This window comes from Equus przewalskii, chromosome 9 (genome assembly GCF_037783145.1).
Source record: "Equus przewalskii isolate Varuska chromosome 9, EquPr2, whole genome shotgun sequence".
NCBI classification, from domain to species: Eukaryota; Metazoa; Chordata; class Mammalia; order Perissodactyla; family Equidae; genus Equus; species Equus przewalskii.
In genome coordinates, this window is record NC_091839.1 from 11,779,392 (window position 1) to 11,795,522 (window position 16,131).

Here is a 16,131-nt window from a genome sequence, read left to right on the forward strand (position 1 = left end):
AGTGGTACGTTAAAGTCACCTACTATTGTTGTGTTACTGTCTGTTTCTCCTTTTATTTCTTTTAAGGATTGTTTTATATATTTAGCTGCTCCTATGCTGGGTGCATAGATATTTACAAGCATTATATCCTCTTGTTGGATTGTTCCCTTTATCATTATGTAGTGCCCTTCTTTGTCTCTTGTTACAGTTTTTGTTTTAAGGTCTATTTTGTCTCCCATAAGTATTGCTACCCAAGCTTTCTCCTCGTTGCCATTTCATGGAGTATCTTTTCCTATCACTTCACTTTCAGTCTGTGAGTGTCTTTAGGTCTGAAGTGTGTCTTTTGCAGGCGGCACGTAAGCGGGTCTTGTTTTTTATCCAATAGGCCACCCTATGCCTTTTGATTGGAGAATTTAGTCTATTGCTATTTAATGTAGCTGTTAAGAGAGCTAGTCACGATGGCAGCGTACATAGACTCTGAACTCACCTCCTCCCACAAACACAACTATTCTTGGAAAAATTATCCTGGAGAGAAAACTGAAAACTGGATAAAAAGAACCTCCACAACAAAGGACAGTCCTGACTGAGACAGAAATTCCTTCTAAAGGGAAAAAAAATCCACCTTCCTGAGCAGCAGAGTTTCACAGCCAGTAGGGTAGGAGGCAACCTAAAGTACACAGCCCTCCATGGAGAAGTGGGGATCTGAGGAGGGGCGCGTTACTGCTATAAGCATCCTTCAGACTCAGTACAACTGAGATGAGTGTCATACTATCTGGCTTCACTGCCTATTAACTGCAATGGGGAATACCTCAGAAAAGCTATGAGACGAAAGCCAAAAAAAAAAAAAAAAAAAAAAACCAGCTCTTAAAGGGCCCACACACAAATTCACCCATCTGAGAGAACAAACTAAAATCACCAAAAAGGAAGCTATGCAGTCCTTTGTTGAAAAGAGACTTACCTGGTTGGTTCTGGGTTCATCACAGTGAGAGGTGAGACCTCTCCAGAGACTGAGACATTGCTGGTGGCCATTGTTGTGATGTAGTAAAGACATGCTGACACAGACCCTGGCAGACACCATTGGAGTACTTTCCCTGGCCTGATAGCTGAGGGGTCTGCCACACCCACTAGAGTGCAGATTTAATACAGTTCAGCCAAGGCAGTCAGCCCACTCTAGTAACTGGCCCCACCCAACAGCAATCCCTCAGGCTACTTTTTGGCCTGCATTGACTGGGTGCCTTAATCCTCTACAGGCAGACAAGTGTGTCCACCTCTGTGGGGCTGGGCCAGTGTGAGGACCAGGTGAACTGTGGGGGGCGTTGGTGGAGAGGTGGGAGCCTCTGCAGTGGCACAAAGGGGTACAGTCCAGGGTGTCAGGAAGTGTGCACAGACTAGGGCTGTGTTGATGGTGTGTGTGGACCTGTGTGAGGTGTGTCTTAACACTGGCAGGAGACCTGTGCTTCAAAAACAGCCACAAAGAGTATAGGCCCCACCTTCCAAAGCCTGAAACAATTGAGTGCTCCATGCCTAGGGCCAGTCAGACCCAGCTGCAATCCTAAGAAAGCTGACAACAACCTTGCAGGCCTGAGGCCTACAGCAACTTTAAGCACTTGAGGCTACCAATCAGCCACACTGGGTACCTTCTCAATTAAAAGGAAAACTGAAACAAGAGTGTGCTATTAGTCCTTGCAGCCAACGGTGCTGGGGCTCCCCAAACCCAATTTACAAACAGCCAGCCAGGAAGGGAAAGACTGGACTCCTTGGGTACCTGCAGTAACAACAAGCCTGTTACAGCAGGACACAAGTAGCCCAAACAGGAGTCATTCCTGGATCACTTGGACTGGTGATGAGAGGGATGAACACTGCTGGGCCTCAAAAGACATTTCTTACATAAGGCCAATTCTCCAAGATCAGGAGACAAAGCCGACTCACCTAATACATAGATATAAGCAAAGAGAAAGGGGCAAAATGGGGAGGCAAAGGAATACATTCCAAGCAAGGGAACAAGACGAAACCCCAGAAAAAGAACAAAATAAAACAGAAATAAGAAATCTACCTGACAAAGAGTTCAAACAAAAACTCATAAGGATGCACACTGATATTGGGAGAAGACTGGATGAACACAGTGAGAACGTCAACAATGAATTGGAAAATATAAAAAATAACCAATCAGAAAGGAAGAATACAACACTGGAAATGAAAAGTTCATTAGTGGGACTCAATAGCAGAGTAGAGGATGGAGAAGAACAGATCAGCGAGGTTGAAGAAAGACAAGAGGAAATCACCCAAGGTGAACAGATAAAAGAAAAAAGAATTTAAGAGAATGAGAACAGTCTAAGGGAACTCTGGGACAACATCAAGTACACTAACATTCGTATTATAGGTGTCCCAGAAGGAGAAGAGAGAGACAACGGGGCAGAGAATCTATTTGAAGAAATAATAGCTGAAAACTTTCCTAACCTAAAGAAGGAAATAGACACCCAAGTACAAGAAGCACAGAGAGCACCAAACAAGAAAAATCTCAAAGAGGGCCACACTAAGGCACATTATAATTAAACTATCCAAAATTAAAGATAAAGAGAGAATCATAAAAACAGCAAGAGAAAGGCAACAAGTGGCATGCAAAGGAAATCCCATAAAGCTATCGGCTGACATTTCAGCCAAAACCTTAAATGTTAGAAGAGAGTGGTGTGACACATTTAGAGTGCTGAAAGGAAAAAACCTACAGCCAAGAATACTGTATCCAGGAAGGTTATCATTCGGGTTGGAAGGAGAGATAAAGAGCTTCCCAGACAAGCAAAAATTAAAGCACTTTATCACCAACAAGCCAGTTCTACAAGAAATACTGAATGGAATTATTTAAGAGGGAAAGAGAAGACCACACATAGGGATTAAAAAAATTATCAAAAGAAAACAAACAAACCAGGCAATAAAATCAATGATAAAGGGAAAAATATAGTAAAGGTATCAGATCAACTGCCTATGAAGATAATATGTAGGTTAAAAGACAAAAGTACTAAAATTACCTATTTCAATGATAAGAGGGTAATGGATAGACACACACAAAAGAAGAGATTAGATATAATTTCAAAAACATAAAATGTGGGAGGAGGGGAGTAAGAGAGTAGAGCTTTTAGAAAGAGGTCAACTAAAGAGACTATCAACTCAATATAGATTGCTATGTAGGTAGAATATTGTCTAGGAACCTTATGGTAATCACAAACCAGGAAGCCATAATAAGTTAAAAAAAAAATAAGTAAGAGGAAAGAAAGGAAACATACTACTAAAGAAAGCCATCAAACCACAAGGGAAGAGAGCAAGAGAAGAAAAAACAAACAGAGAACTACTAAAACACTCAGAAAAAAAATTAAATGGCCATAAATACACTTTTATCAATACCTACTTTGAATGTCAATGGACTAAATGCTCCAGTCAAAAGGCATAGGGTGGCCAATTGGATAAAAAAAACAAGACCTATATATATGCTGCATTCAAAAGACACACTTCAGACCTAAAGATACAAACTGAAAGTGAAAGGACAGAAAATGATACTCTCTGCAAATGGCAAAGAAAAGAAAGAGGGGGTAGCAATACTTAGACGAAATAGACTTTAAAACAAAAACTGTAACAAGAGACAAAGAAGGGCACTATATGATGATGAAGGGACAATCCAACAAGAAAATATAACACTTGTCAATATATATGCACACAGAGGAGCACCTGAATATATAAAACAGTTATTAACAGACATAAGAGGAGAAATAGACACAATAATATGATAATAACACAATAATAACAATAAGTAACACAATAATAGTAGGTGACTTTAACACTCCACTTACACAAATGGATAGCTCATCCAAACAGAAGATCAATAAGGAAACATTGGCTTTAAATGACACATTAGACCAGATAGACTTAGTAGATATATATAGAACATTCCATCCAAAAACCGCAGAATACACATTCTTTTCAAATGCACATGGAACATTCTCTAGGATTGATCACATATTAGGCCACAAAACAAGTCTCAATACATTTAAGAAGATCGAAATAACACCAAGCATCTTTTCTGACAAAAAATGTATGAAACTAGAAATCAGCTACAGGAAGAAATCAGAAAAGCCAAAAAAATGTGGAGATTAAACAAAATGCCACTGAAAAACGATTGGGTCAATGAAGAAATCAAAGGAGAAATCAAAAAATACCTGGACACAAATGAAAATGAAAACACGACATGCCAAAATGTATGGGGTACAGAAAAGATGATCTAAGGGGGAAGTTTAAAGCAATTCAGGCCTACCTCAACAAACAAGAAAAATCCCAAACAAACAATCTAACAGGGCACCTAAGGAGCTGGAAAAACAAGAACAAACACCCCAAAATTAGCAGAAGGAAGGAAATAATAAAAATCAGAACAGAAATAAATGAAATAGAGACTTGAAAAACAACGGAAAAAATTATTGAAACCAAGAGCTGGTTCTTTGAAAGATAAACAAAATTGACAAACCTTTAGCTAGACACACAAAGAAAAAAGGAGAGAAGGCTCAGATAAATAGAATCAGAAATGAAAGAGAAATTACAAGAGACACCTCAGAAATACAAAAGATTATAAGGGAATAATATGAAAAGCTCTACGTCAACAAATTGGATAATCTAAAGGAATGGATAAATTGTTAGAATCATACAGCCTTCCAAAACTGGATCAAGAAGGAGTAGAGAATTTGAATAGTCCAATCACCAGTAATAAGATGGAAACAGTAATCAAAAACCTCCCAAAAAATAAAAGTCCAGGACCATATGGCTTCCCTGATGAATCCTACCAAACATTCAAAGACTTAATACCTATCCTTCTCAAACTTTTCCAAAATATTAAACAGGAAGGAAGCCTTCCTAACTCATTCTATGAAGTCAACATTATCCTAATACCAAAACCAGAGAAGGACAACACAAAAAAAGAAGCTTACAGGCCAATATCACTGATGAACATTGATGCAAAAATCTTCAACAAAATACTAGCAAATCGAATACAACAATACATTAAAAAGATCGTACATCATGATCTAGTGGGTTTTATTCCATGGATAGAGGGATGGTCCAACATCCGCAAATCAATCAACATGATACACCACATTAAGAAAATGAAGAATAAAAATCACATAATCATCTCAATAGATGCAGAGAAAGCATTTGACAAGATACAGCAATCATTTATGATAAAAACTCTAAATAAAACGGGTATAGAGGGAAAATACCTCAACATGATAAAGGCCATATATGACAAACCCTCAGCTAATATCGTTCTCAATGGAGAAAAACTGAAAGCTGCCCCTCTAAGGACAGGAACCAGAGAAGGATGCCCACACTCACTACTCTTATTTAACATAATATTGGAAGTCTTAGCCAGAGCAATCAGGCAAGAAAAATAAATAAGGGGCCGGCCCCATGGCCGAGTGTTTAAGTTCACACACTCTTCTATGGCAGCCCAGGGTTTTGCCTGTTCACATCCTGGTCAGGGACATGGCACCGCTCATCAAGTCATGCTGAGGTGGCATCCCACAGGCCACAACTACAAGGATCCACAACTAAAATATACAACTATGTACTGGGGGATTTGGGGGAGAAAATGAAAAAATAAAGTCTTTTTTAAAAACATGAAATAAAAAGGATCTATATTGGAAAAGAAGTGAAACTGTCACTCTTTGAAGATGACATGATTTTATATAAGGAAAACTCAAAAGAACACACTAAAAAACTTTTAGAAATAATAAATTAATACAGTCAAGTCTCAGGATACAAAATCAACATACGAAAATTGGTTGTGTTTCTATACACTAACAAGGAAGTAGAAGAAAGAGATATTAAGAATACAATCCCATTTACAGTTGCAAAAAAAGAATAAAATACCTAGGAATAAACTTAACCAAAGAGGTGACAGATCTGTACACTGAAAACTAAAACATTGTTGAAAGAAATTGAACCACAAAGAAGTAGAAGGATATTCTGTGCTTTTGGATGGGAAGAATTAACTTAGTTAAAAGGTCCATACTTCCTAAAGCAATCTGTAGATTCAATGCAATCCTGAAAAAAGTTCCAACAACATTTTTCACAGAAATACAAGAAAGAATCCTAAAATTTATACGGAACAACAAAAGACCCCGGATAGCCAAAGGAATCTTGAGGAAAAAGAACAAAGCTGGAGGTATCACACTCCCTGATTTCAAAATATACTACAAAGCCATAGTAACCAAAGCAGCATGGTACTGGCACACAAACAGACACACATATCAATGGAACAGAATCAAGAGCCCAGAAATAAACCCACACATATATGGACACCTAATTTTCAACAAGTGCTCCAAGAGCATGCATTGGAGAAAGGAGAGTCTCTTCAATAAACGGTCTTGGGAAACTGGACAGCCACATGCAAAAGAATGAAAGTAGACCATTCTCTTACACCATGCACAAAAATCAACTCAAAATGGATTAAAGACTTGAATGTAAAACCTGAAACCATGAAACTTCTGGAAGAAAACATAGGAAGCATGCTCTTTGACATCAATCTTAACAGCATATTTTCAAGTACCATGTCTGACCGGGCAAAGGAAACAAGAAAAAACAAACAAATGGGACTACATCAAACTAAAAATCTCCTTCACAACAAAGGAAACCATCAACAAAACGAAAAGACAACCTAACAATTGGGGGAAGATATTTGCAAACCATATATCAGATAAGGGGTTAATATACAAAATATACAAAGTACTCATACATCTCAACAACAAAAAAAACCCAACAACCCAATTAAAAAATGGGTAAAAGACATAACAAAGATTTCTCCAAAGAAGATATATGGATGGCCAACAGACGCATGAAAACATGTTCAACATCATTAACTATCAGGGCAATGCAAATCAAGGCTACAATGAGATATCACCTCCCTCCAATCAGAATGGCTATAATTAGCAAGACAGGAAACAGGTGTTGGAGAGGATGTGGAGAAAAGGGAACACTCGCACACTGCTGGTGGGAGTGTAAACTGGTGCAGCCACTACAGAAAGCACTATGAAGATTCCTCAGAAAATTAAGAATCTACCATGTGATCCAGCTATTCCACTACTGGATACTTATCCCAAGAGCTTGAAAACACAAATGCGTAAAGATACATGCACCCCTACGTTCATTGCAGCCTTATTCACAATAGCCAATACTTGGAAGTAACCTAGGTGCCCATCAAGGGACAAATGGATAAAGAAGATGTGGTATTTATACACGATGGAATACTACTTAGTCAAAGAAATGATGAAATCCTGCCATTTGTGACAACATGGATGGACCTTGAGGGTATTATGCTAAGTGAAATAAGTCAGAGGGAGAAAGTCAAATCCCATATGATCTCACCCCTAAGTAGAAGGGGAAAACAATGAAAAATAAACACATAGCGACAGAGATCGGATTGGTGGTTACCAGAGGGGAAGCGGGGGAGGGGTGATCAGACTCACATGTATGGTGATGGATTATACTTATTCTTTGGGTGGTGAACACGATGTAATCTGCACAGAGTTCGAAATATATTACGATGTACACCTGAAAGTTATATAATGTTATAATCCAATGTTACTGCAATAAAAAAATAAAATAATTGTTTCAAAAAATAATAATACAGTAGCTATGGATAAGAATGTACTTATTGTCATTTTATCGCATTTTTTTCTTGGTGTTTTAGTAGTTCTTCTCTGTTCCTTTCTTTTTTTTTTTTAAAGATTTTATTTTTTCCTTTTTCTCCGCAAAGTCCCCCAGTACGTAGTTGTATATTCTTAGTTGTGGCTCCTTCTAGTTGTGGCATGTAGGATGCCGCCTCAGCGTTTGATGAGCAGTGCCATGTCCGCGCCCAGGATTCGAACCAATGAAACACTGAGCCGCCTGCAGTGGAGCACGCGAACTTAACCACTCAGCCATGGGGCCAGCCCCTGTTCCATTCTTCTTCTCTTGCTCTCTTCCCTTGTGGTTTCATGGCTTTCTTTAGTATTATGTTTGGGTTCCTTTCTCTTAATTTTTTGCATATTTATTGTAGGTTTCTGGTTTGTGATTACCATAAGGTTCATATATAATAACCTATGTATATATAATATATATTAAGTTGGTGGTCTCCTTAGTTTGGCCTCTTGCTAAAAGCTTTACTCTTTTACTCTCCTCCTGACACATTTTATGTTTTTGATATCATATCTAACCTATATTTTTTGCATGTGTATTCATTACCCTCTTATCACGGAAAGAGATAATTTTTGTACTTTTTTCTTTTGACTTTCGTATTAGCTTCATAGGTGGTTGATCTACCACTTTTATTGTATATTTGCCTTTACCAGTGATTTCATTGTGCTTTTTTTGATGACTTCCTTATTCCTATTTTTGATCTTCTCTTTTCCACTTAAATTAGTCCTATTAGCATTTCTTGCAAAGCTGGTTTCTTGGTGATAAACTCCTTTAGTTTTTGCTTGTCTAATAAACTCTCTATCTCTCCTTCCATTCTGAATGATAACCTTGTCAGGTAGTGTATTTTCCCTTCAGCATTTTAAATATATCATGCCTCTCTCTTCTAGCCTGTAAAGTTTCTGCTGAGAAGTCAGCTGATAGCCTTATGGGGTTTCCTTTGTATATAACTTGTTGCCTTTCTCTCATATCTTTTAGGATTCTCTCTTTATTTTTAGTTCTTGACATTTTAACTACAATGTGTCTTTGTGTGGGTCTCTTTGAGATCATTTTGCTTGGTGCTCTCTGTGCTTCCTGTACCTGGATGTCTGTTTCTTTCCTCAGCTTTGGAAAGTTTTCAGCTATTATTTCTTCAAATAGATTCTCTGCCCCTTTTTCTCTCCCTTCTCCTTCTAGGACACCTATAAAATGGATGTTAGTGTGCTTGATGTTGTCCCTGAGGTCCCATAGACTGTCCTCATTCTTTTTAATTCTTTTTCCTTTTATCTGTTCAGCTTGGGTGATTTCCTCCCATCCAGCTCGCTGATCCATTCTTCTATATCATCTACTCTGCTATTGAGTCCCTCTAGTGAATTTTTCATTTCCATTCCTGTACTCTCCATTCTTATTGGTTTTTTTTTAAATTCTTTTTCTTTTTTTAATTTTTTTAGAGGAAGATTAGCCCTGAGTTAACATCTGCTACCAATCTTCCACTTTTTGCTGAGGAAGTCTGGCCCTGAGCTCACATCCATGCCCATGTTCCTCTTCTTTATATGTGGGATGCCTACCACAGCATGGCTTGACAAGCAGTGAGTAGCTCCACACCCAGGATCTGAACCAGCAAACCCCAGGCCGCCAAAGCAGAACATGTGAAGTTAACTGCTGTGCCACCAGGCCAACCCCAATTGGTTCTTTTTTATATTTTCCAGTTCTTTGTTTCAGTTCTAACTGAGTTCATTCATTCTTCTCCCAAGATCAGTGAGTGTCTTTATGACTATTTGTTTGAACTCTTTGTCAAATAGATTTTTTATTTGTGTTTCCTTTAGTTCTTTTTCTGGGATTTTTGTCCTGTTCCCTACTTGGAATGTATGCCTTTGTCTTCTCATTTTGCCTCTTTCTCTGGTCTTATATCTATGTCTTAGGTAGGGCAGCTACATTTCCCTATCTTGGAGAGGTGGCCTTATGTAAGAGATGCCTTACAAGGCCCAGCAGTATGCTTCCTTCTCATCACCAGTTCCAAATGTTCCAGGAGTGTCCCCTGTCTTGACTAAGTGTGTCCTTCTGTTATTGCAGCCTTGCTCTTGCTACAGGTTCCTAGGGAGGCTAGGCTGTGCCTCTAGCTGGCTGGTTGGAATGCTCAGCTCTGTGTGGCTGCTATGGACTCTTCAGTCACATTATCAGGCATGGGGAGCTCCAGCACAGTTGGCTGAAAAGCCTAATAGCACACTTCTGTGGCAGTTTTTCTGTTAAGTGAGACGGCCCCCACTGTGGCTGCTTCCTAAGCTCAGGGGCTTACAATCACTGCAGACCTCTGGCCTGCAAGGCTGTTGTCAGCTCTCTCAGGATTGCAGCTGAGTGGGGCTGGCCCCAGGCATGGGAGGACCCAATTGCTTCAGGCTTTGGAAGGTGGGGAAAATCCCTTATGTGGCTGTTTGAGAAGCACAAGTCAGCTGCAGCTGTCAGGCCCCACCACCTATAGGATCACATACTCCTTCAATGTAGTCCTGCCCTGTGCGTGTGCCCCGACCCACTGAAGTGGACCCACTCACCATACTGCAGAGGCTCCACACACTCCACCAATGCAGGCCTGCCTCTCATGCATGCCTTGTCCCCAGAGGCAGACCCACTTGTTCGCTGCAGAGATTCCAGGTGCCTCACTTATGCCAGCCCACAAGTTACCTGAGGGCTTGATGTTGGATGGGGCCACTTCCTAGAGTGGGCTGCCTGCCATGGCCAAGCTGGATTAAATCAGTGCTCTAGTAGGTGGAGCAGACCCCTGGGCTAACACACCAGGGGAAGAACTCCAATGGCATCTGCCAGCGTCTGTGTCAGCATGTCTGCGCTAGGTCAAAATAATGGCTGCTTCCAATGCCTCAGTCTCTGGAGAGGCCTCACCTCTCACCGAGATGCACCCAAAGCCTACCAGGTGAGTCTCTTTTCACCAAAGGACTGTGCACCTTTCTTTCTGGTTATTTTAGGTTGCTTTCCAAAATGGGTGAATTTGTGTGTGGCCCCAATTAAGAGCAGGCTTTTCTTTCCATTATGTCTGACAGCTTTTCTGGGGGTATTTCCCGTGGTAGTTAATAGCCAGCAAAGTCAGATATTATGCACTTGTGCTGAGTCCAAAAGCTGTTTATTGTGGTAATGCTTCCCTACTCAGATCCCTGATTCCTCCAGGGAAGGCTTCATACCTTAAGGTTGCTCCTGGCCAGCCATGAGGTGTCATGGCTCAAAGGTTGCTTTTTCTCTCCAGAAACCTGCTTTTTCTCTCTTCCACCTGTCAGCACAGTCCATGGTTTTCAGCATTCTTTTTATCCGGTTTTCAGTTCTCTCTTAGGGGTAATTGTTCCAAGAGCAGTCATAAATTCATTGTGTCTATAGGAGGAGATGAGTTCAGAGTCTGCCTACACTGCCATCTTGAAACCATCCCCATGTGAAGGTCAACTTTTAGGTTTTAAGCTGCTGAGGTATTCAAGTTGTTTATCACAGCCTAGCCTGCCCTGAATAACATAGACCATGGCTTCCTATGGAGCCTTGGTCAACCCCTCCCCTCTGGGCCTCTCTTGCTCCAGCTCTACAAGAGAGTGCCTGACTCAACACTAGGATATCTACTATTTTTTTAACAGGTCAAAGGAGAAAAACAATTTGATCACCTGGTCAGGAGCTGAAAAGATATTAGAGAATTCTCAACACCAAATGCTATTGAAATTTCTAAAAAAGGAAGAACCTGTGGCAAAATACACCAAAATATAAGTATGCCAGAAAGAGATTTAAGGAGAATTAAAATTTTAGCATAAGATAAATTACAAGCCAGTGGCTAAAATTTGAATTATTTGGTAGGTGAATGGATCAGGGCACTTGCACAACACTGAGAGTGAGGAATCCCCAAATTTTTGTGCCATAAGTGCTTCCTGGGCTACACCCTAGTGTGGTGCTTGGATTTTAACAATTGGTTCACAAAAATAAATCATTGAAATTTCCTTCTTTTTTCTTCCCTTCTGTTCTCTTTTTTCCCTCTTCCCTTTCCTTGATCTACCTCCCTATCATCTATCTGTCTATCTATCTATCTATCTATCTATCATCATCATCATCATCATTATCATCTACTTATCTGTCTATCTATGTACCATCTATCTATCTATCACCTGTCTATCTATCCATCCACCCATCACCTACCTTGGTGTATGTAAACATATTTAATAAAAAATTTGGAAGGACATCTTCCACAGCATTAACAGATATGACTTTGGTGGGGAATTGCAGGTGATTTTCACTTACAACTTTACTTCCTTGTTTGTATAAAAATTAGAAAAAATAAAGTTATTTTTATTTTGAAAAAAATCTAAAAATAGCTTTCCCAATTCTTGGCTCATCACAGGTGCTTATAATGGATGATTTGTGTGTCTATTGTGTATGCATGTGCATGTATGTCTCGTTGTCTTTCATGTTATCTCCATCACTGACTTAGTCTCCAAATTTCTCCCCATCATACCTCCTCTCTCTCATCCCCCTCACAATATCTTTGTGTCTGTAGATGTCTTGCTTTCTCTTTCCTTCATAATCCTCATATTTATCAAAATGTTCACCCACTGTTTGCAGTTGGACAAAGGGAGAAAAATCACACATAGAAGAGGAGGTGAGCAGGCATTTTCATAATGTGGACAGGGCACCACTTACCCATGGAGAATGGAATGAAGATTCCTGCTTCCTGAAGTTGCCCTCTGCATCCAGGAAACGGCCATGGTGGAAGGTGTGTGGCTTCTCAAAGTGTCCTGAGGCTTGGAAGACAGAGCTCAGGATAGCGAACACAGTAGTGTCCTAAGAGGGCATCAAAGCCAAGAGGATCCAAATGACCATCAACAAGGAGGAGCTGAATCAATGATGGTACACCCACAGGTGATAATAAGCTTTACCCACTGTATGGTCTACAGTTGGTGGATAAAATAATTGCCAAAATAATGAGTTGAGATAATTCTGCCCCTTCTGGTTAACATGCTGTCCAGAGCTCTCCAGGAATCTCCAGCGACCACCCTTATCCTTCTTCTCAATGACCCTTTGGACTTCCTCACGGTTCATCAACTAAAAAGGTCACATCTGGCTCAGTGGAGGCCTCCAAGGAACCGATTCCTGCACAAGGGCTGGAATACAACCTTATGGGTGGTGCCTATTGGATGTTAGATATTGTGAGTATCACCCCTATGTACATCTATACTCAGGAACATTTGCAACCATGGAAAAAATGAATTAGAACCATAGGCATTGACCTGAAATTATATCAACAGCATACTCATATTATAAAATGAAAGCCAGACACAGACACAAAATAAAAACAAGTTTAAAATTGTATTAGTATGAACATAAAGACAGGAGGGGAAGGAGACATGCACACTGTAAACACAAGTTCCGAAGTGATAGATACAGTATGACCCGATCTTTTTGTATATGTGTATATATGAGGTATATGTTCATATAATTCAAAGAAAGTGTGGAAGGAGAAACATCAAATTGTGAATGCCTTCTCCTGAAGGAGGAAAGTAGGAGACACGATAAAATAGTTTTTTTAAAAAAGCTCTATTTTGGGGGCCAGCCCCGTGGCTTTCTTCTTAAGTTCACATGCTCAGCTTCTGCAACCCGGGATTTGCAGGTTCAGATCCCAGGTGCAGACCTAGCACTGCTCATCAAGCCATGCTGTGCTGGCATCCCACATAAAATAGAGGAATATTGGCACAGATGTTAGCTCAGCAGCACTCTTCCTCAAGCAAAAAGAGGAAGATTGGCAACAGATATTAGCTCAGGGCCAAACTTCCTCACAACGGAAAAAAAGCTCTATTGTATAACAAGTTTCACTAAGTAAATGGTACTTTTTTCAGAAAATCTAATATCTAATAAAGGTAAAACATAAGACAGAGAGAAGGGAGAGAAATTTTCTATATTTCTAAAATCCCTCTCCCTCACATATAAACCTGGAAATAAAAGTTCTCATTTCAGTCCAACAGCCAGAGACACGGAGTATAAGACTGCAGGCAGACAGCACCTTCCATCCAAGATTCTGTGGTCCTGCTGGTCTCACCTTAAGGAGATGATATCCCAGAAATCAGTGTCCTTGATGACAGAGTATGGGACACCTGTGGGGATGAAGTCACTGAATCTCTCAATCTTGTGAATCATGTCATCTGTATAAGGCATTTTTGCCTGACCTTAAAGGGCTGGGAGATGGTGTGGGCCAATCACTGTCTCCTAGATTTTCTCTAAGAATGGTGAGGGTTGGAAGAAGGTCAATTAATGCCTATAACAGTGGGCTTAGCCAAGTCACCAAAAAAATGACCTGCAGACTTGGAGGAAGGTCTTATGAATTGTTTACTAGAGCATTGGGTTATTTTTCCTGCTCAATGAAAGTATCAAGAAAGAAAGTTGATGGCTTCTTTGTCAAAAAGTCTTGTCTGATGTTTCCACTGTAGTTATGAGAGGGATAATTTGGGTAAGGGTGGTTGGGTCGAAATTCATTCAACACTTAAGGCGCCTTTTTTTAAAAAAAAAAAAAAACTAAAAATGCATTGTAGCTGCAACTGAGGACTTGTCCTTCTGTCTCCCTGATTTGCTATATGATCTTGGATAAGTCAGTTCCGATGTAAATTCATTATCTCTAAAATAAACATTTTTGATGAGATGAAACTTTCCGAAAGTCTGATCTGCAGACCATCCAAACGAGAACCAATTGAGAGCCTTTTTAATTAGCTGTAAACCAGCAATATACTCCAAATAGTTAAGTTCTTTGCCATCCTCAAAGTGTTCTGTCAAGAGCCACCTGCTTTTGTAGACTGCAAAATGTCCTGTGAATGATAATGCTTTGTGACTGGAGCATGCTTTGTAAACCATAAAGAACCTTACAACCTCCCAAGTGTTTTTGCAAATTCCAAAATATTTCATAAGCACAAGAGTACCTCCTAAACCAGAGGGTGCTTCATTGAATGAAAAGCATTTTGCAAACTGTGAAGTACCTTGTCAACTTCAAAGAGCTCTGTCAGCAGCAAAGCTTCATTATAAGTTACAGATCCCTACGGGATGGATTTTTTTCACACTGATCAGGACAGAAGTTGTCTGTCTTCATCCATCACCCAGCCCCTTCCAGCATGGCCTCAGAGACCCACAGCTATCTGGCCTCCACCAACCATAAGCCCAGCTAACCTAAGACATCTGGGTTCTTAAGAAGGAGAAGAAGCACGTAGGAGAGTGGTTCTGGAGGTCTCCATGCCAGTGAAGAACAGCGAGAGCAAGGTATGGACATTATTCTTATGGTGGAACTCTCTCAGGATCAGAGCATTCATGAGGGTAGCAATGGACAATCCTTGATGCCTCCTCTTGCATCCATTTTAGTTTCTGGATCTTCTTTTCTCTTCACTCACTCTCTTGTTACTCTGTGCTGGTTTTTCTTTTTCCCTATATCCTTTTTTTTCTATTCAAGGGAAACAAAGGAGCAAAAGGGTGGGCTCTGGGGCCAAACTGACTGGAATCAAGCTCAGGCCCTACCATTTACTAGCTGTGTGCCCTTGAGCAAGGAACTTAACCTCTCTTAACATCTGAGGTGATGCCTCAGTTCATCCCCTAGGGTTGTTTTGAAATTATGTATGTAAGTGGTCAATAAACTTAGGGATTAATTTTTTGTTATTATCTTCTCTGTCCTTTGGTGCCTTTGCTTTCCTGATTGGCTCTTGCAGCTGTATATCCAGAGGTAATATTGAAGATATTTAACAACTTGTATGAGTCTTACCAGACCAATCAGAACAGACATCAGCCTCCAACCAATGAGAACAGACATGGGCTGTGACTAGTCATAACAGACATGGGGCTCTGACCAATCAGAACAGATATGGGTCTCTGAGGAATCAGAATGGGAGGGGACTCCTCAGGCAAGGGAAACTAAAGAAAAAATAAACAAAAGGGACTATGTCAGACTAAAAAGCTTCTGCAAGGCAAAGGAAACCATCAACAAAATGAAAAGACAACCCACCACAGGGAGAAAATATTTGCAAACTGTATATCTGACAAGGGGTTAATTTCCAAAATATATAAAAACTCATACAACTCAACAACAAAAAAAGCCAACAACCTGATGAAAAAATGGGCAGAGGATATGAACAGACATTTTTCCAAAGAAGATATACAGATGGCCAACAGGCAAAAGATATTCAACATCACGAATTATTTGGGAAATGTAAATCAAAACCACAATGAGATATCATATCACACCCTCACAATGAAAATTATTAAGAAGACAAGAAATAACATGTATTGAAGAGGATGTGGAGAAAACGGAACCCTCAAATACTTCTGTTGGGAATACAAACTGGTGTGGCCACTGTGGAAAACAGTATGGAGATTTCTCAAAAAATTAAAAATAGAGATACCATGTGATCCACCTATTCTGCTTTTGGGTCTTTATACAAAGAACATGAGAACACCAATTCA

The 16,131-nt window shown here is 39.9% G+C and overlaps 1 long non-coding RNA gene across 1 annotated transcript; it reads left to right on the top strand.

Annotated features, from left to right (window-relative positions):
• Nucleotides 1-12,317: 12,317 nt before the first annotated feature.
• On the top strand, nt 12,318-15,738 carry LOC139073498 (uncharacterized). The gene is made up of 2 exons (XR_011522300.1): nt 12,318-14,940; nt 15,381-15,738. It is a non-coding gene; the product is annotated as an uncharacterized lncRNA (long non-coding RNA).
• The last annotated feature ends 393 nt before the right edge of the window (nt 15,739-16,131 follow it).